The sequence below is a fragment of the Hordeum vulgare genome, chromosome 4H (assembly GCF_904849725.1).
Source record: "Hordeum vulgare subsp. vulgare chromosome 4H, MorexV3_pseudomolecules_assembly, whole genome shotgun sequence".
NCBI lineage: Eukaryota > Viridiplantae > Streptophyta > Magnoliopsida > Poales > Poaceae > Hordeum > Hordeum vulgare.
Genome location: NC_058521.1, coordinates 274,407,882 through 274,427,840, shown reverse-complemented (window position 1 = coordinate 274,427,840; position 19,959 = coordinate 274,407,882). Strand labels below are relative to the sequence as shown.

Here is a 19,959-nt window from a genome sequence, read left to right as displayed (position 1 = left end):
GGAATCAGCCAAAGCAACAAGCTAATGTTGGTTAGCTGTTATGTTTGTATAGCTCCCTGTAAAATTTCATGCTTAGACACCTCCTGTAGATACCATTTGGGAGGATGCCAGAATGCTTCAGAGCATAAGCAGCTGGTGAAAATCTGTAATTTTCACTAAGTCCCAATCTGTGATATTTTGTCCAAGTTAGAGGCTGTAGATCTACTCATGCGTGATTCCTTTGCCTTAGCGTTTTGTCAAGGGTTGTAATGCTTTTGGATGGCTTCGGTTTCATGTCATGGTTGAATTATTTAGAGGGTTGTAGCTGCTATAGATCTTGTAGTCAAACTGCCATGTTGTTGTTAAAAACAGATTGTGTGTCTATATGAGTTTTGAGCTTGTATGAGTTTTGGTTGATGGTGTGGTGTGTTCCCAAGCACCATTCCACTTGTATTTTGTTGCTTGATCATGTGACAACCTGGTTTCACCAGTGAGTGCTGATATGTTGGTGTTTGTGGTTGTTTTAGAGCCGTAGACCTTCGTAATTTGTTTTGTAGTTTCCGGTTGATCCGAGACTCCGTTCACGATGTTCTTCGTATGTTTTTGCATCATTTTATCGTGATGCACATGTTCAAGCCATGTTCATGCATGCCAAGATAACTTAAAATGAGGTTCTGTCCAGAATCTGATTAACTCAACTAATGCATATGAAAGTGGCTAGACTAGTGATGCATGTTTCCTTCTTCACACGTGCATCATATTGGGTGTTGCATTATGTGTTGCCGGTGTTTATTTGTTGTTATCTTATCTTGGGTAGAACCGGGAACGGAGAGCGAGTACGTGGATTCTCGAGAGTTCATGCAGGAAGAACAAGAGTAGTTCCAGACTGAAGAAATCACACGCAAGATGATCATGACCTTGACACCGTTTCTAGCTTTGTTATGCTTAGAGATACGTTTTCTTCGTTACATGCTCGCTGTCTACCACATGATATAAATGCCACCTGTCTTTGCCATGAACCCCAAACACTTCCCTGTCCTAGCAAATATTGTTTGGCTAAGTAGGCTTGCTCAACCTCTAATGGATAGCTTTGCTAGTTGCAGGTTCTACTTGGTCCATGTTGATATCATTATGTTTAAACTGTTATTTAATAAATGCACCTATATACTTGGTAAATAACGAAAGGCCTAGCCTTTTGCCGCGTGATTTCTTCCCTTGTTGTCGCCTTAGTTTCGGCTACCTGTGTTTGATTCCATAACTGATCTCTCCTAACACGTTGGGGGTTGTTATGGGGCCCCCCTTGATAAATCGTGTAGTGTTAAGGCTTGTCTGGCAGGACCCAACTTGGTTTTAATTGCTATAGCTTAATAATTAAATGCATAGGGAAAAGCTACCCCGAGGAATCTAATCAACCCCCGGGCCACTGCTCCTCATGAGTGTTGGTCCACCCACCTAGCAGTCGGCGGTGCCACCTCGGGGCAACCCGAGTCGTTTGGTTATCGTCCACTATGCATAGACGGTTGTGTCCTGAGAACGAGATACGCGGCTCCTATCGGGTTCGTCGACACACCGGGTGGTCTTGCCATATTTGTCTTACCTTAACGATATATCTTGCGCATTGGAATTCCGGTGACACTTTGGGTCTCCTCAAAGTGGAGGTTTTCCTCTTAGGAATCCGACGAGGTCACGAGTTTCGTGATAGAGGATTAGTATGCGGCATGTGGTAATTTGTAATGGACTAGTTGGAGCACCCCTACAGGGTTAAATCTTTCGGAAAGTCGTGCCCGCGGTTATGTGGCAAATATGGATATTTTGATAATATCCGGTTCTAGACAACTTAAAGTAATACTAATAAAACTGCCAACTGTGTGCGTAACCGTGACTATATCTTTCGGAGATCGTTCTCTATCGAGTACACGGTGGGGTTATGTCTGACGTAAGTAGGTGTTTAGGATCACTTAGTGATCAATATAGTGTTCGACCGACTTGCGTAGACCACCATATGTTTACTCTGATCGTCGTAAGGTAGCCACCAAATATGCATACGTTGCTGCAAAAACCCATACACTTAGCCTTCCTCACCCATTAACTTGTCTAGATTTGATACCAAGGTCATTCGATTCTTGAGTCCTCATGGCTCACGGTTTACTACAAACACCCATAGGTACAAGTACGCCTGATGCAGGAGTTCCTGATGACATCCAGCTGAAGTGGGAGTTCGATGAGGACTCTGGCAGATTGTACGTGGCTTACCCGGAAGACTAGAGGTCGTGGTCATGATCGTGGGGCCAGCATGCGGGATTTCATAGCTTTATTTGTTTTCATGTTGTCTGTAGTTGGACTAAACTATGCTCTGAATAATGTGTGCCTGTAAGCTATATGTTATATTCTTATCAGATGGCAAGTGTATTCCCTACTTGTCGCTCTTTCAGTTTTGTAATGTTATGATTATCTCGCTTGTGAAACGTTTGGATGTGTGACAAGTAAGAGTCTTGATGACCCACAAGTATAGGGGATCAATTGTAGTCCTTTCGACAAGTAAGAGTGTCGAACCCAACGAGGAGCAGAAGAATCTGACAAGTGGTTTTCAGCAAGGTAAAATCTACACGCACTGAAATTGTCGGTAACAAGTGATTGTGTGGTGAGATGATTCGTAGCAAGCAACAAGTAGCAAAAGTATCAACGGTGCAGCAAAGTGTCCCAATCCTTTTTGTAGCAAGGGGCAAGCCTGGACAATGTCTTATAGGAGGAAAAACGCTCCTGAGGACACACGGGAATTTCTGTCATGCTAGTTTTCATCATGTTCATATGATTCGCGTTCGTTCCTTTGATAGTTTGATATGTGGGTGGACCAGCGCTTGGGTACTTCCCTTACTTGGACAAGCATCCCACTTATGATTAAACCCTCTCGAAAGCATCCGCAACTACGAAAGAAAAATTAAGACAAAGTTTAACCATGGCATTAAACTAGTGGATCCAAATCAGCCCCTTATGAAGCAACGCATAAACTAGGGTTTAAGCTTCTGTCACTCTAGCAACCCATCATCTACTTACTACTTCCCAATGCCTTCCTCTAGGCCCAAATAATGGTGATGTGTTATGTAGTCGACGTTCACATAACACCACTAGAGGAAAAACAACATACAACATATCAAATTACCGAACGAATACCAAATTCACATGACTACTATTAGCATGACTTATCCCATGTCCTCAGGAACAAAAGTAACTACTCACAAAGCATAATCATATTCATGACCAGAGAGGTAATGAGTAGCATCAAGGATCTGAACGTAAACTCTTCCACCAAACAATCCAACTAGCATCAACTACAAAGAGTAATCAACACTACTAGCAACCTTACAAGTACCAATCGGAGTCGCGAGACGGAGATTGGTTACAAGAGATGAACTAGGGTTTGGAGATGAGATGGTGCTGATGAAGATGTTGATGGTGATGAGTACCCTCCGATGAGAGGAGTGTTGGTGATGACGATGGCGACGATTTCCCCCTCCGGGAGGGAAGTTTCCCCGGTAGGATCGTCCTGCTAGAGCTCTAGATTGGTTCTGCTCAAGTTCCGCCTCGTGGCGGCGGCGAATCCACGAAAAAGCTCCGCCCTGTTTTTTTTCTGGACGAAACCCTTCATATAGCAGAAGAGGGGGGCCAGTGGGCCAGCAGGCTGCCCACAAGCCCCCTTGGCGCGGCGAGGGGGTGGCTGCGCCATGCAGGCTTGTGGCCACCTGCTGGCGCTTCTTCGACCTAGTATTTTTTATAAATACGGAAAAAAGTCATCGTTGATTTTTACGGTGTTTGGAGTTGCGCAGAATAGGTATCTCAACTTTGCTCCCTTTTCAGGCCAGAATTCCAGCTGCCGGCATTCTCCCTCTTCATGTAAACCTTGCAAAATAAGAGAGAAACGGCATAAGTATTGTACCGTGAAGTGAAATAACAGCCCAAGAAGCGATAAATATCAACATGAAAACATGATGCAAAATGGATGTATCAACTCCCCCAAGCTTAGACCTTGCTTGTCCTCAAGCGAAAGCCTAGCTCAATAAATATGTCCACATGTTTAGGGAGAGAGGTGTCGACAAAACAAGATACAAACATGCATGTATCATGATTATGATCAGAACAACAATACCCACATATAATCTCTCATGCCAAAGTGATAATTCCTTCACAAAGTAAAGCATGGATTAAGAACCTTACCGAGAAGTAACAACCGATTGACTTTAGTCACTGAAGCAATTGCAATTTATCACAACATCAGAAAGAGTCAAATAAGAGCTTGTAAAGCAAATCCACATACTCAATCATTCTTTTGTTCTCTACAATTGCTACAAATCACGTGGTACTCATGAGATCAAAGTTTTAGCTGGACACAGAGAAAGATAGGGGCTTACAGTTTTGCCTCTCAACTGCTTACCTCAAGGGTAATGTCAACAATAATAATTCATGAATACTTACCTCCAAGTTGACATATGAATATAGACCTTTCCCAAGCATATGACGTTAGCCAAGATAAAGGCGAGATAGGGAATTGGTGAAGATCACCATGACTCTTTTAAGGGCAAAAAGTAAAGGTACAAGATAGGCCCTTCACAAAGGGAAGCAGAGGTTGTCATGCGCTTTTGAGGTTTGGATGCGTGTCCTCTTAGTGTGGAAGAACGTCACTTTATATTGCCTCCTGTGATAAAGAACTTTATTATGCAGTCTGTCGCTTTTATGTCTTCCTCATCACAGGTTCGTACAAAGCTTATTTTCCACACACTAATAGATCATACATATTAGAGAGCAATTTTTATTGCTTGCACCGATGACAACTTACTTGAGGGATCTTATTCAATCCATAGGTAGGTATGGAGGACTCACATGGCAAAACTGGGTTGAAGGTTTATGGATGCACAAGTAGTATCTCTACTTGGTGCGGGAGTTTTGGCTAGTATCAGGTGGAAGCAGTCGTCACATGATAAGGGATCTCTAATCATATAACATTGTTCGGAGCCAAGCAAACACAATTCATTATGTTGTCTTCCTTGTCCAACATCTACTTCTAGGCATGCAATAGTTTAGTGGGTGTTCACAATCATAGATGGTGTCAGAGATGATATATTTATATGTGAATCTCTCCTTCTTTATCACTTCCTATTAATTGCAACCATGACCAAGGTCTACGTTTGTCTACCCTCAACAAGTTTCAATCATCATTCTTTTTATATGTGAAGCCATCACTTCCCATAAGATCATTACATGATCTTTCATGCTTTTGTTCTATTCTCAGTCTTTTGATCAAGGCAAGAGGCAAAGCCCTTCAACTAAGATACTCTTTATTATATGGCTCACGAGATCGAATAAATCGGGGGTGACACAAAGCAAAACTCAAGACTAAAATACTAAGACATTTTTATCTACTAGAGAAAGAGAAAACTGAAAAGAAAAACTAAAACAAAGGTAAAGGCAAAAGATGTGATGGTGATACGATACCGGGGCAACTCCCCCAAGCTTGGCACAAGCCAAGGGGATTGCCCATACCCATGGCTAGCTGTCTTCCTTTGGTGGTGATGGTGGAGGAGTTGTTGCAATCTTTGACTCCAAGAGGGCCATTAATCTTTGATTTATACCTTGGAGATCTGCGATATATTTTTCCAGCAAAACAATTTCACGAGTGAGACAAGTATTGCGAGCACGAATTGTTTCACAAAACCTCAAGAGTTCAATCAAGGATGGATATAGTAGGTGGAGGTAGGGTTGGAGGAAATCCACTTCATCAACTTCTTCCCTGTTGAGCACAGATTGCACTTCGTCCCACGCCTGATTCATCTCCTTGGTTTTGCCCTTGGTTTCTTTAGGTAGCCTTTCCTTAGCCTCCATGACCTCCATCCTTTTCAGATCAGCACTTGCTTCTCCATAAACTTGAGGGAGATTGTTCTCCCCCACAGATTCCTGAGACGACATCTTGCTCTAAATCTGCGGCAGAAAAAAGGCTCGAAACAAAAAACAGAGGAAATCTGCGTGATGTAGGGGTCAAACCAAACGGGAGTATATATAATGAATTTTTTTAGACCAGAAGGAGTACCCCGCACGAAAACGGAGTCCGGGAGGTGCACGAGGTGGCCACAAGCCCTCCCGGCACGGCCAGGGGGTGGGCCCGCGCCGGGCAGCTTGTCGCCTCCTCGCACACTTTCCGGACTACTTCCAATTTTTTTATTTTTTGAATATTCCAAAACGGAGAAAATTTCCTACTCGAAAAGTTTTGGACTCTGTTTTCTTACCGAATCACATACCTCTTCGTTTTCGGAGTCTGAAACAGGCTGATAAATATCCCTTAGGTATTCTTCCGGAGTTATGGTATTGATAATATTGCTTTCAACATTTATGGGAGTACCTGAGATATAATGCTTGATTCTCTGCCCATTTACAACTCTCGGACAATTACCTTCCGTGTTGTTGATCTTGATAGCACCGGAACGATATACTTCCTCAACAACATAGGGACCTTCCCATTTAGAGAGAAGCTTGCCTGCAAAGAATCTTAAACGAGATTTATATAGCAAGACATAATCACCTACATTGAACTCACGCTTTTGTATCCTCTTATCATGCCACCTCTTAACCTTTTATTTGAACAACTTGGCATTCTCATATGCCTGAGTTCTCCATTCATCAGGCAAGCTAATATCAAATAACCTCTTCTCACCGGCAAGTTTGAAATCAAAGTTGAGCTCTTTGATTGCCCAATAGGCTTTATGCTCTAGCTCAAGAGGTAAATGACATGCTTTACCGTACACCATTTTGTACGGAGACATGCCCATGGGATTCTTATAGGCAGTTCTATAAGCCCACAGCGCATCATCGAGCTTCTTAGACCAATTCTTTCTAGACCTGTTGACAGTCTTTTGCAGAATTAGTTTAATCTTTCTGTTGCTTAGCTCTACTTGACCACTGGACTGAGGGTGATAAGGAGACGCAATTCTATGGTTGAGAACGTACTTAGCAAGTGTTTGACGGAAAGCACCATGAATGAAGTGTGAACCACCGTCGGTCATTAGATATCTAGGGACTCCAAATCTAGGGAAGATAACTTCTTTCAGCATTCTGATAGAGGTGTTGTGATCAGCACTACTAGTGGGTATAGCTTCTACCCACTTAGTGATGTAATCAACAGCAACTAAGATGTGAGTATACCCGTTGGATTTTGGAAAAGGCCCCATATAATCAAAGCCCCAGACATCAAATGGTTCAATGACTAGTGAATAGTTCATAGGCATTTCCTGACGTTTGCTAATATTACCTATTCTTTCTCATTCGTCACAAGACAAGACAAACTTGCGGGCATCCTTGAAGAGAGTGGGCCAATAGAAACCTGATTGCAATACCTTGTGGGCAGTTCTATCTCCCGCATGGTGTCCTCCATAGGCCTCGGAGTGACACTTATGTAGGATCTGTCCCTGTTCATGTTCAGGTACACAAAGTCTAATAACACCATCTTCTCCTTCCTTATAAAGGTGAGGATCATCCCAAAAGTAATGTCTCAAGTCAAAGAAGAATTTCTTCTTTTGCTGGTACGTGAAAATAGGTGGTATATATTTGGCAACGATATAGTTTGCGTAATCAGCATACCACGGTGCACTAAGTGAAGCATTGATAACATTCAATTGTTCATCGGGAAAGCTATCATCAATAGGTTGTGGGTCATCAAGAACGTTCTCCAACCTAGACAAGTTATCTGCTACTGGGTTATCAGCACCCTTCATGTCGACAACGTGCAAATGAAATTCTTGTAGCAAGAGAACCCATCTAATAAGTCTAGGTTTAGCGTCCTTCTTCTCCATGAGGTACTTAATAGCAGCATGGTCAGTGTGAATAGTGACTTTGGAATCAACTATGTAAGACCTGAACTTTTCACATGCAAACACGACTGCTAAAAATTTCTTCTCCGTAGTAGCATAGTTTCTCTGGGCACTGTCTAGGGTATTACTAGCATAGTGAATGACATTCAACTTCTTATCGACTCTTTGCCCTAGAACAGCACCAACGGCATAATCACTAGCACCACACATGGTTTCAAAAGGTCAGTTCCAATCAGGTGGTTGAACAATAGGTGCGGTTATCAAAGCCCTCTTAAGTATTTCGAAGGCTTCCTCACAATCGCCGTCAAAGACAAAAGGAATATCCTTTTGCAAGAGATTGGTAAGAGGCCTAGAAATCTTAGAGAAGTTTTTAATGAACCTTCTATAGAAACCAGCATGACCAAGGAAACTTCTTATACCTTTGATATCTGTGGGGTATGGCATTTTCTCGATTGCATCAACCTTAGCCTTATCGACTTCAATACCCCCTTTTAGAAATTTTATGTCCTAAGACGATGCCTTCATTAACCATAAAGTGGCACTTCTCCCAATTCAAGACAAGATTGGTGTCTTTACATCTCTGCAAGACTCGATCAAGGTTGCTGAGGCAATCATCAAAGGAAGACCCGTAAACAGAGAAGTCATCCATGAAAACCTCAACAATCTTTTCACATAAGTCAGAGAATATAGCCATCATACATCTTTGAAAGGTGGCAGGTGCATTACATAAGCCAAAAGGCATACGTATATAAGCAAAGGTACCGAAAGGGCAGGTGAAAGTGGTTTTCTCCTGATCAGATTGTGCAACTGGTATTTGCGAGAAACCAGAATAACCGTCTAGAAAGCAGAAGTGTGTGTGTTTAGACAGTATTTCTAGTATTTGGTCGATAAAAGGCAAAGGGTAATGATCTTTCCTGGTGGCTTTATTCAATTTCCTAAAATCAATCACCATCCTATAGCCAGTAATAATCCTCTGTGGGATCAATTCATCCTTATCATTAGGGACAACGGTAATGCCTCCCTTCTTAGGGACGCAGTGCACCGGACTCACCCAATCACTATGAGCAACAGGATAGATAATACCCGCTTCCAGGAGCTTTAGTATTTCTTTTCTTACTACTTCTTTCATCTTAGGATTCAATCTCCTTTGATGATCAGCAACTGGTTTTAAATTAGGATAAGTTTTAATCTTGTGCTGGCATAGAGTGGGACTAATGCCCTTAAGATCATCAAGAGTATATCCAATAGCAGCACTGTGCTTCGTCAGAGTTTTTAGCAACTTCTTTTCTTCATGCTCTGAAAGGCTAGCACTAATAATAACAGGATATATCTCCTTTTCATCAAGATAAGCATACTTAAGAGTATCAGGCAACTGTTTAACCTCGAACACAGGATCACCGTTTGGTGGGGGTGGATCCCCAAGCAGTTCAACAGGCAGATTATTCTTAAGGATAGAATATTGTTCTAAGACAACTCTATCTATTTCATCCCTTTCATCCATATGCATATCATTTTCATGCTCAAGCAAGTATTGCTCTAAGGGATCAGTAGGAGGCACGACAATAGAAGCTAAGGCAATAGTTTCATCCCTACTAGGTGATGTTTGTTGTGTATCCCTTGCAATGGCGCCAGAAATAGTTGTGTCGACGGCACCAGGAATCCTTCAGCTATGGCTACGCCTTAAGGGACTTCCTATGCAAGTATGCAAAGGATTTCCCCCGTGGCCTTGGAGCCTTGCGTTGGTGTTCCCTCGAAGCGGAAAGGGTGATGTAGCACAGCGACCGTAAGTATTTCCCTCAGTTTGAGAACCAAGGTTTCAATCCGGCGGAAGAGTATCTCAAGATCCTGCACAAACACAAAAGCTTTCACCCAACGCTATGAAGGGGTTGTCAATCCCTTATATATTGTTTGCCAAGTGAGAACTGAAAGCAACAAAGTAACAAAGCAAAGTAAAAGCGGAGATGTAAACGATGGATGTGAATAGACCTGGGGGTCGTAGTGTTTACTAGTGGCTTCTCTCATGAAAGCAAGTAGACGGTGGGTGAACAAATTACTGTCGAGCAATTGATAGAACTGTGCAGAGTCGTGACGATATCTATGCAATGATTATTTCTATAGGCATCACGTCCGAAACAAGTAGACCGATACTTTCTGCATCTACTACTATTACTCCACACGTCGACCGCTATCCAGCATGCATCTAGTGTATTAATTCCATAAGAACAGAGTAACGCCTTAAGCAAGATGACATGATGTAGAGGGATAATCTCAAACCAATGATAAAAACCCCATCATTTTACCCTTGATGGCAACTACTTGATGTGTGCCTTATTGCCCCTACTGTCACTGGGAAAGGTCACCACATGGCAGAACCCAAAACCAAGCACTTCTCCCATGGCAAGAATCATAGATCTAGTTGGCCAAACAAAACCCAAGAATCGGAGAGACTTACAAGGATATCAAATCATGCATATAAGAAATCAGCAAAGACTCAAATATATATCATAGATAATCTGATCACAAGTGCACAATTCATTGGATCTCGACAAACACACGCCAAAGAAGATTACATCGGATAGATCTCCATGAAGATCATGGAGAACTTTGTATTGAAGATCCAAGAGAGAGAAGAAGCCATCTAGCTACTAACTACGGACCCGTAGGTCTGAAGTGAACTACTCACGAGTCATTGGAGGGGCGATGATGATGATGAAGAAGCCCTCCAACTCCAAAGTCCCCTCCGGCAGGGCGCCAGGGAGGGTCTCCAGATGAGATCTTGCGGAAACGGAAGCTTGCGGCGGCGCGAAAGTATTTTCGAGGCTCCCCTGATTTTTTCGGAATATTTGGGAATTTATAGGCCAAAGATCTAGGTCAGGGGGCGGCCAGGGAGGCCACAATCCTGCCCACCGCCGCCTCCCCCCTGGTGGCGGAGTGCGGGCTTGTGGGCTCCCTGGAGCCCACCTGGCTTGGCCCAAAAGCCCCCTGGACTTCTTTTGTTCGGGAAAAAATCAATTCGGGGTTTTTCTTCCGTTTGGACTCCGTTCCAAAATCAGATCTGAAAATAGTCAAAAACACGGAAAAAACAGGAACTGGCACTTGGCACTGAATCAATAAGTTAGTCCCAAAAAAGATATAAAAAGGTACATAAAACATACAAAGAAGGCAATATAACAGCGTGAAACCATCAAAAATTATAGATACATTTGAGACGTATCACTAGGCAACTATTTTTCATGAGGTTGTCTACCAAACTTGGAGAAATTGAACTCATGTGACACACCTTCAAAGCCAACAGTGAGAGTTTGCTTCTCACAATCAGTATGAGCATTGACAGTATTGAGGAAGGGTCTGCCAAATATGATGGGACAAAAGCTATCTTGTGTAGTAGCAAGAACGAGTAAATCAGCAGGATACTTTGTTTTACCACACAAGACTTCAACATCCCTAACAATTCCCATAGGGCAGATAGTATCTCTATTGGCAAGCTGAATAGTGACATCAATGGGTTCTATCTCAACAGGTGCAATCTTGTCTTTAATTTCATCATATAAGAATTGAGGTATTTCACTAACACTAGCACCCATGTCACATAAACCATGATAACAATGATCTCCTATCTTAACAAAAACCACAGGCATGCCAACAACAGGCCTATGTTTGTCTCTAGCGTGAGGTTTAGCAATTCTAGCAGCATCTTCACATAAGTAAATATCATTTCCCTCAACATCGTCGGACAGAAGATCTTTGATAATAGCAATGCTAGGTTCAACTCTAATTTGCTTAGATGGTGTAGGTGTTCTAATGTAGCCTCTATGTATCATAGTTGAAGCTTTAGAATGATCCTTTATCCTAACAGGGAAAGGTGGTTTCTCAATGTAAGCACTGGGAACAATAGGATCATTATAGGCAATGACTTTCTCTTCAACTAGATTGGGTTTAACTACATTGACTTCTAAAGGAGGATGATATTTAAACCACTTCTCTTTGGGGAGATCAATATGAGCAGCAAATGATTCACACAATGAAGCTACTATCTCAGAGTCAAGTCCATACTTAGCGCTAAAGTCACAAAAAGTATTTGTCTCAACAAAGGATGCAATCAAACTAGAAATTCATACCTGACTCCTTACCTTCTTCAAGCTCCCAATCTTCAGAGTTGCGTTTAATTCTCTCCAATAAATTCCATTTGAAGTCAATATCTCTCTTGATAAAAGAACCGATACAAGAAGTGTCAAGCATGGTGCGATCGTCATGAGAAAGCCGAGCATAGAAGTTCTGAATGATAATTTCTCTCGAGAGCTCATGATTGGGGCATGAATATAGCATTGATTTAAGCCTCCCCCAAGCTTGAGCGATGCTTTCTCTGTCACGAGGCCAAAAAATATAAATATAATTCCGATCACGATGTACTAAATGCATAGGATAAAACTTTTGATGAAATTCTAATTTCAACCGATTGTAGTCCCATGATCCAGTATAATCACATAGCCTATACCATGTCAACGCCTTATCCTTCAACGATAAAGGAAAGACCTTCTTCTTGACCTCATCCTCGGGCAAACCTGCAAGCTTAAATAAACCACAAACTTCATCTACATAGATTAGATGCAAGTCTGGATGTGATGTTCCATCTTCTGGAAAAGGATTAGCCAGCAGTTTCTCAAGAATACCCGAAGGAAATTCAAAGAAAATATTTTCAGTAGGTGCAGCAGGTTGAGGAGAAACTCTTTGTGCTTCCGTTCGAAGTGAAGATACCCCGAACAAGCCCCTCAAAGGATTAGTATCCATAGAGACAAATGACAATAAATTTCATCACACTATATGAATGCTTCCTTACCAAGTTCCACTTAGCAAAGGCGCTTCACTCCCCGGCAACGGTGCCAGAAAAGAGTCTTGATGACCCACAAGTATAGGGGATCAATCGTAGTCCTTTCGATAAGTAAGCGTGTCGAACCCAACGAGGAGCAGAAGGATCTGACAAGTGGTTTTCAGCAAGGTAAAATCTGCAGGCACTGAAATTGTCGGTTACAAGTGATTGTGTGGTGAGATGATTCGTAGCAAGCAACAAGTAGCAAAAGTATCAATGGTGTAGCAAAGTGGCCCAATCCCTTTTGTAGCAAGGGACAAGCCTGGACAAAGTCTTATAGGAGGAAAAACGCTCCCGAGGACACACGGGAATTTCTGTCATGCTAGTTTTCATCATGTTCATATGATTTGCGTTCGTTACATTTTGATATGCGGGTGGACCAGCGCTTGGGTACTGCCCTTACTTGGACAAGCATCCCACTTATGATTAACCCCTCTCACAAGCATCCGCAACTACGAAAGAAGAATTAATACAAAGTCTAACCATAGCATTAAAATAGTGGATCCAAATCAGCCCCTTACGAAGCAACGCATAAACTAGGGTTTAAGCTTCGGTCACTCTAGCAACCCATCATCTACTTACTACTTCCCAATGCCTTTCTCTAGGCCCAAATAATGGTGAAGTGTTATGTAGTCGACGTACATAACACCACTAGATGAAAAACAACATACAACATATCAAATTACCGAACGAATACCAAATTCACATGACTACTATTAGCATGACTTATCCCATGTCCTCAGGAACAAAAGTAACTACTCACAAAGAATAATCATATTCATGACCAGACAGGTAATGAGTAGCATCAAGGATCTGAACATAAACTCTTCCACCAAACAATCCAACTAGCATCAACTACAAAGAGTAATCAACACTACTAGCAACCTTACAAGTACCAATCAAAGTCGCGAGACGGAGATTGGTTACAAGAGATGAACTAGGGTCTGGAGATGAGATGGTGCTGATGAAGATGTTGATGGTGACGAGTCCCCTCCGATGAAAGGAGTGTTGGTGATGACGATGGCGACGATTTCCCCCTCCGGGAGGGAAGTTTCCCCGGTAGGATCGTCCTGTCGGAGCTCTAGATTGGTTCTGCTTAAGTTCCACCTCGTGGCGGCGGCGAATCCACGAGAAAGCTCCTCCCTGATTTTTTCTGGATGAAACCCTTCATATAGCAGAAGAGTGGGGGCAGTGGGCCAGTAGGCTGCCCACAAGCCCCCTTGGCGCGGCCAAGGGGTGGCCGCGCCATGCAGGCTTGTGGCCACCTGCTGGCGCCCCTCTGGCGCTTCTTCGGCCCAGTATTTTTTATAAATCCGGAAAAAAATCCTCGTTGATTTTTACGGCGTTTGGAGTTGTGCAAAATAGGTATCTCAACTTTGCTCCTTTTTCAGGCCAGAATTCCAGTTGCCGGCACTCTCCCTCTTCATGTAAACCTTGCAAAATAAGAGAGAAAAGGCATAAGTATTGTACCGTGAAGTGAAATAACAGCCCAAGAAGCGATAAATATCAACATGAAAACATGATGCAAAATGGACGTATCAATGTGCCCCTTTCCCTTTTGAGGCCTAGCCCCCAAATAAGGAAAGGGTCGCATCTTAGTCGTTACAAGTTGGTAATCATAGCCTTACGACCATAGGAGCCTTTGTGTGATCGAACTTGGCCGAGTCGAGTCTAGTAAAACTATTTGAATCTTAGTTATATCAGAGAGTAGGTTTCTTTTTTTCTCCTCTTCTATGCTCTGGTGAGGTTCACGACTTAGGAGATCTTAATTCTACCCCTCTTCCCGCTCAAAAACAATTTAGGATCACGCGGATATTTTGGAATCTATATGATGTCAATGTGACGGAGTTCTGTCTTGGTGCCTCCTGTGTGACTTGATTTCTTCCGGGGAGTTGAGCTCCAGGGGATTTTTGAGCACATCGCTATCATTCAGATCTCTTAGTATCTCGGGACGAAGGATGTTCGTAATTGCTTCAATACTAGTAGTGACGAGAGGAGTCTGGCTTCCCCAGTACTGGTGCAGAGAGTTCCAGATGTATCGTCACACCTTGTATCGTTGTGATCACGAGGGTCTGTGTTAGATGAAGTTCCGAGATTCGGGTTATGTGTTGACGGATGTGATACACTGGACAGGTTAGTATAGGAGTTGAGTGATATATTACTCCTTGTATCCTGGACCAGATTGCATGACCAGATATTTCAGGAATTCATAGGTGGGATATCAGGTAGTGACTTTTAGGGCAATCTTCCTACAGATGCATGATGCGAGGTTGGGATTCGACATTCAGTGGGTACGTTTGTTCATGGTCGTCTTACAGTTGTTCTCGTTGTGTCTTATGAGTCCTTGTAGCTTGCTACAACTTGGGGACGCTTCGTATGTCGTGTGCACTCCCTTGCACAGGATGGCTACCGTAAGCTCGAGCCCGTGCGATCATATCCACGAAGATATCGGATGGAATCTCTGTCATACGTTTGTTCCGAGCAGTTCTAGCTCATACTTGGTTTGCAAGTGGTCTTTAATCAGATGTTGTCGGCAGTCACTTTGACGAAGCATTCTTACTATTTTATTCGAGTGCAATTGCTAAATATTCTTGTTCAGATATTTCTGCCTATTGATTCAGCTTTACCTTGAATGTTATCCTGTGGTCTAATGTGTTGTCCGTCTTCACGATAGCTCCACCAACTCGCCAGAATCCGGGTCGCGAGGGTGTTGATGCTCCGACACCGCCTCCTCCCCCTCCTCCTCCGCCGCCGCCTCCTCCTACAGAGGCATGGCAAGCGGTGATGGCTGCAACAAATGCTAACACCCATACGCTAATTCAGTTGTTGCAAGAGAGGAACAATCAGCAGCATGGCAATTTCAACCATGGTGCTCATCAGTTTGCATCACTGAATCAATTCTTGGCGAACCATCCGAAGTCCTTCACGTCTTGTGACCAACCATTCGACGCTGAGGACTGGATTCGGGACATGATTAAACACTTTGAGTGCAGCAATGTCCGCCCAGAGGACTTCGTCAAGTTTGCAACGTTTCATCTCAAGGGGCAGGCAGCAGTTTGGTGGTAGTAGTTGAAGGACTCCACGGCAGGCAGAATGATCAGTTGGGACGATTTCTACAAAGATTTTAGGTCTCATTATATCCCGTCTAGCTTTGTGGAAGAGACGCGTGAGAAGTTTAGACGCTTGAAGCAAGGAGGATACTCTGTGTACAAGTACAACCTCGAGTTCCACGAGCTGGCTCGATATGCTTTGTAGGACATTCCACATCAGAAGAGAAAGATCTATAGTTCAGAGGTGGTCTGAGAGGACTTGCGGATGGCCCTTGCCTTGCACGATCCCGACGAGTTTGATAAGTTCTATAACTTGGCTCTCAAGGCTGAGGCAGCTTTGCTGAGAGTGGAGAATTCGAGGAAGCATTTCAGAGATTCCAGCTCATCGCCGTCAACTCACGTGGTCCATAAGCAGCAGAAATATTGGGTGTCTCCTCCTCCTCGGCAGACTCGGCAGTTCAAGCAGTCACATGGTCGTGGTTCTTCCCACCCACCCAACCCAGCTTTCCAGCACAGGTTTCAGCAGGACAAGCAAGGGAATCCTCAGGTGCAATTCCGTCCGCTGTCAGATGTCACTTGTCACAAGTGTGGGCACAAGGGTCACTACTCCAACCAGTGCACCTCTCAGCAGCGTCTTCCGCCCCCTCCTCCACGAAAGCCTGCAGGCAATGCTATGCTGAAGTTCAATCCCAGGTTTGGGAGAGTCAATATGGTGAATGCAACTGAAGCAGATAACTCCTCAGACGTGATAATGGGTAATCTTTCAGTTAATGATATTCCTGCAAAGGTTTTATTTGATTCTGGTGCATCGCATTCATTCATTTCGAGGCCTTTCTCATTTAAGCATGTGTTCCCAACTCGTGATTTTCCTAAGCCTCTGACAATTGTGTCTCCCGACAAGATCATGAATTCCCACATGGTACTTCTGGATATCACTGTCAAGATGGGTGATTATGCCTTTGTGGCTTCTCCTATTGTCCTTGGCAACTCTGATATTGATTTGATCCTTGGGATGGATTGGTTGGCTATGTACAAGACGTCTATTGATTGTGAAGCTAAAGAAGTGCAGCTAACTCATTCTTCGGAGGACGTGATCATCTTCGCGGCGCGTGATGACACGGTCCATCTGTTTTCCTTGAATGAGAAGGGTGAGATCTCTCCAATTTCTCAAGTCCTAGTGGTCTACGAGTATGAAGATGTTTTTTCAGAAGAACTGCCGGGAATGCCTCCGCACCGAGCAGCTGAGTTCGTAATTGACCTTGAACCGGGTATTGAACCAGTGTACAAGCAGTCGTACAAACTGGGTCCAGAAGAGCTGAAGGAGCTGAAGAAACAACTTGATGAGCAAGAGCGTCTGGGTCTGATCAGACCGAGCTCATCTCCTTGGGGTTGTGGAGTTATTTTCATCAAGAAGAAGGATGGCACGGAGCGACTCTGTGTCGATTACCGTTCATTGAATAAGAAGACGATCAAAAACAAGTATCCACTTCCCAACATCAATGAGTTGTTTGAGCAATTGAAAGGGCCTAAGATCTTCTCGAAGCTTGATCTCAGGATGGGTTATCATCAGATTCGCATTCGAGAAGAGGACATTCCCAAGACTGCTTTCAGGACAAGCTTTGGCTCGTATGAGTACACGGTGATGTCTTTCGGTCTGGCCTATGCTCCACCGACCTTCTATCGGATGATGAATAATATCTTCTCCCCATTCAAGAATGAATTTGTCTTGTTGTATCTTGATGACATTCTGGTCTTTTCGGAGACTGGGGAAGATAATGAACAACATCTCAGGCTTGTGCTTGATAAGCTAAGAGAGCATAAGTTCTACGCTAAGTTTTCCAAATGTGTGTTCTGGTTGAAGGAAGTTGTGTACCTTGGGCACATCATTTCTGCCGAGGGCATCAAAGTTGATCCATCAAAGGTGCAGGCCATTGTTGAGTGGGAACCTCCGCAGAATGTGAAGCAGCTTCGAAGCTTTCTCGGGCTTGCAAGCTATTGCAGAAGATTCGTTGAGAATTTATCCAAGATTGCTAAGCCTCTCTCAAGTCTTCTTCAGAAGGGTGTGAAGTATGTCCCGTCTCCAGAGTGTCAGTTGGCCTTCGACACACTCAAAGAGAAGCTCACTTCTACTCCAGTCTTGATTCCTCCTGATGATTCCAAACCTTATCAAGTGTTCTGCGATGCCTCTCTTCAAGGTCTTGGTGCAGTTCTGATGCAAGAGAAGAAAGTGGTAGCTTATACCTCAAGGCAGTTGAAGCCAAGTGAGAAGAATTACCCCACTCATGATCTTGAGTTGGCGGCGGTGGTATATGCTTTGATGACTTGGAGACATCTCTTGTTGGGCAGACGAGTTGAGGTCAACACTGATCACAAGAGTCTCAAATACATCTTTACCCAGCCTGACCTCAATCTTCGGCAAACTCGTTGGGTGGAAATGCTCCAAGATTACAATCCGAGCGTCGACTACACTCTAGGCAAAGCTAATGTCATTGCAGATGCTTTGAGCAGAAAGGCTTACTGCAACAGTCTCATTCTGAAGCCTCTCCAGCCTGATCTTTGTGATTCTTTCAGGAATCTCAACCTTTAGTTAGTACCTCAGGGATTTCTTGCTAATCTCCAAATTTCTCATACCTTGGAAGACCAAGTCCGGCAAGCTCAACTTCTTGATGCAATGGTGAAGGAAGTTAAGATTGGCTTGGCAAAGTGCATTCCCAAATATAAGTGCTTCAGTGTTGATGACAGACATACCTTGCTCTTTGAGGATCGCCTTGATGTTCCGAAAGGGGATCTCAGGAAGGTTATCATGGAAGAAGCTCATAACTCTCTTCTCTCGATAGATCCAGGAAGTTCCAAGATGTATCAGGATGTGAAACAGACCTTCTGGTGGACTCGCCTGAAGCATGAAATTGCTAAGTTCGTAAATGGATGTGATGTATGTCGAAGAGTGAAAGCAGAGCATCAACGTCCAGCAGGTATTTTTCATCCCTTGCACATTCCCGAGTGGAAATTCGACCATGTTGAGATGGATTTGCTCACCGGGTTTCCGAAGTCCAAGAAAGGTAACGATGCCATCTTCGTCGTCATCGACAAGTTGAGCAAAGTCGCTCATTTCCTTCCGGTCAAGGAGTCTATCTCGGCGGCTCAGCTTGCAGAGTTGTATACGTCAAGGATAGTGTCATTGCATGGTGTTCCAATGCTGATATCTTCGGATCACGGAAGCATCTTTACTTCCAAGTTCTCGGATTCATTTTAGTCTGCGATGGGTACTAAGATTCGATTCAGTACAGCCTTCCATCCTCAGACTAGTGGGCAAGTTGAGAGAGTCAATCACGTCCTCGAGGATATGCTAAGAGCATGTGTGATTTCCTTTAGCATGAAGTGGGAAGACTGCCTACCTTTTGCTGAGTTTTCATACAACAACAGCTATCAGGCTAGCTCAGGCAAGGCTCCGTTCGAGATTCTTTATGGCAGGAAGTGTCATACCCCGCTCAATTGGTCAGAGACTGGTGAGCGTCAGATTCTTGGGAATGACATGATTGCTGAAGCGGAAGAAATGTGTCGTGTCATTCGGGATAATCTCAAAGCAGCGCAGTCCCGACAGAAGAGCTACTACGATAGCAAGCATAGTGACATGACTTTTCACCTCGGTTATTTCGTCTATCTCAAAGTGTCTCCCATGAAGGGCACTCAGCGCTTCGGCATCAAAGGAAAGCTTGCTCCTCGTTTTGTTGGGCCTTTCAGAATTGTTGGCAAGAGAAGCGATCTTGCATATCAGTTAGAGCTCCCTTCCAACTTCTCAAATGTGCATGACGTGTTTCATGTATCTCAGCTCCGGAGATGCTTCAAGACTCCCGAGCGCTCAGTTGATCTTCAGGATATCGACCTCCAACCCGACCTATCCTACCGTGAGCATCCAGTTGCAGTTCTTGAAGCGACTGAGCGCAAGACCCGCAATAACTCAATCAAGTTTCTCAAAGTGCAATGATCACATTACTCCGACAAAGAGGCCACTTGGGAGCGCGAGGATCACCTCCGTTCCGAATTTCCACAGTTCTTTCAGTCCTAGATCTTGGGTCGAGATCCTCTTGTAGTGTGGGAGAGTTGTAACAGCCCAGATGTTTCCCTTTCATTATTTGTAATTCCTTTACTTATTTGTGGAGACCTTGTTGAACCATGTATGGAAGTTATAAGGACGTTATCATTTCATGTG

The 19,959-nt window shown here is 43.7% G+C and overlaps 1 pseudogene; it reads left to right on the top strand.

The window, feature by feature from the left end:
* Window positions 1-15,669: 15,669 nt before the first annotated feature.
* LOC123450024 lies at window positions 15,670-16,210 on the top strand (annotated as a pseudogene).
* Window positions 16,211-19,959: the final 3,749 nt, after the last annotated feature.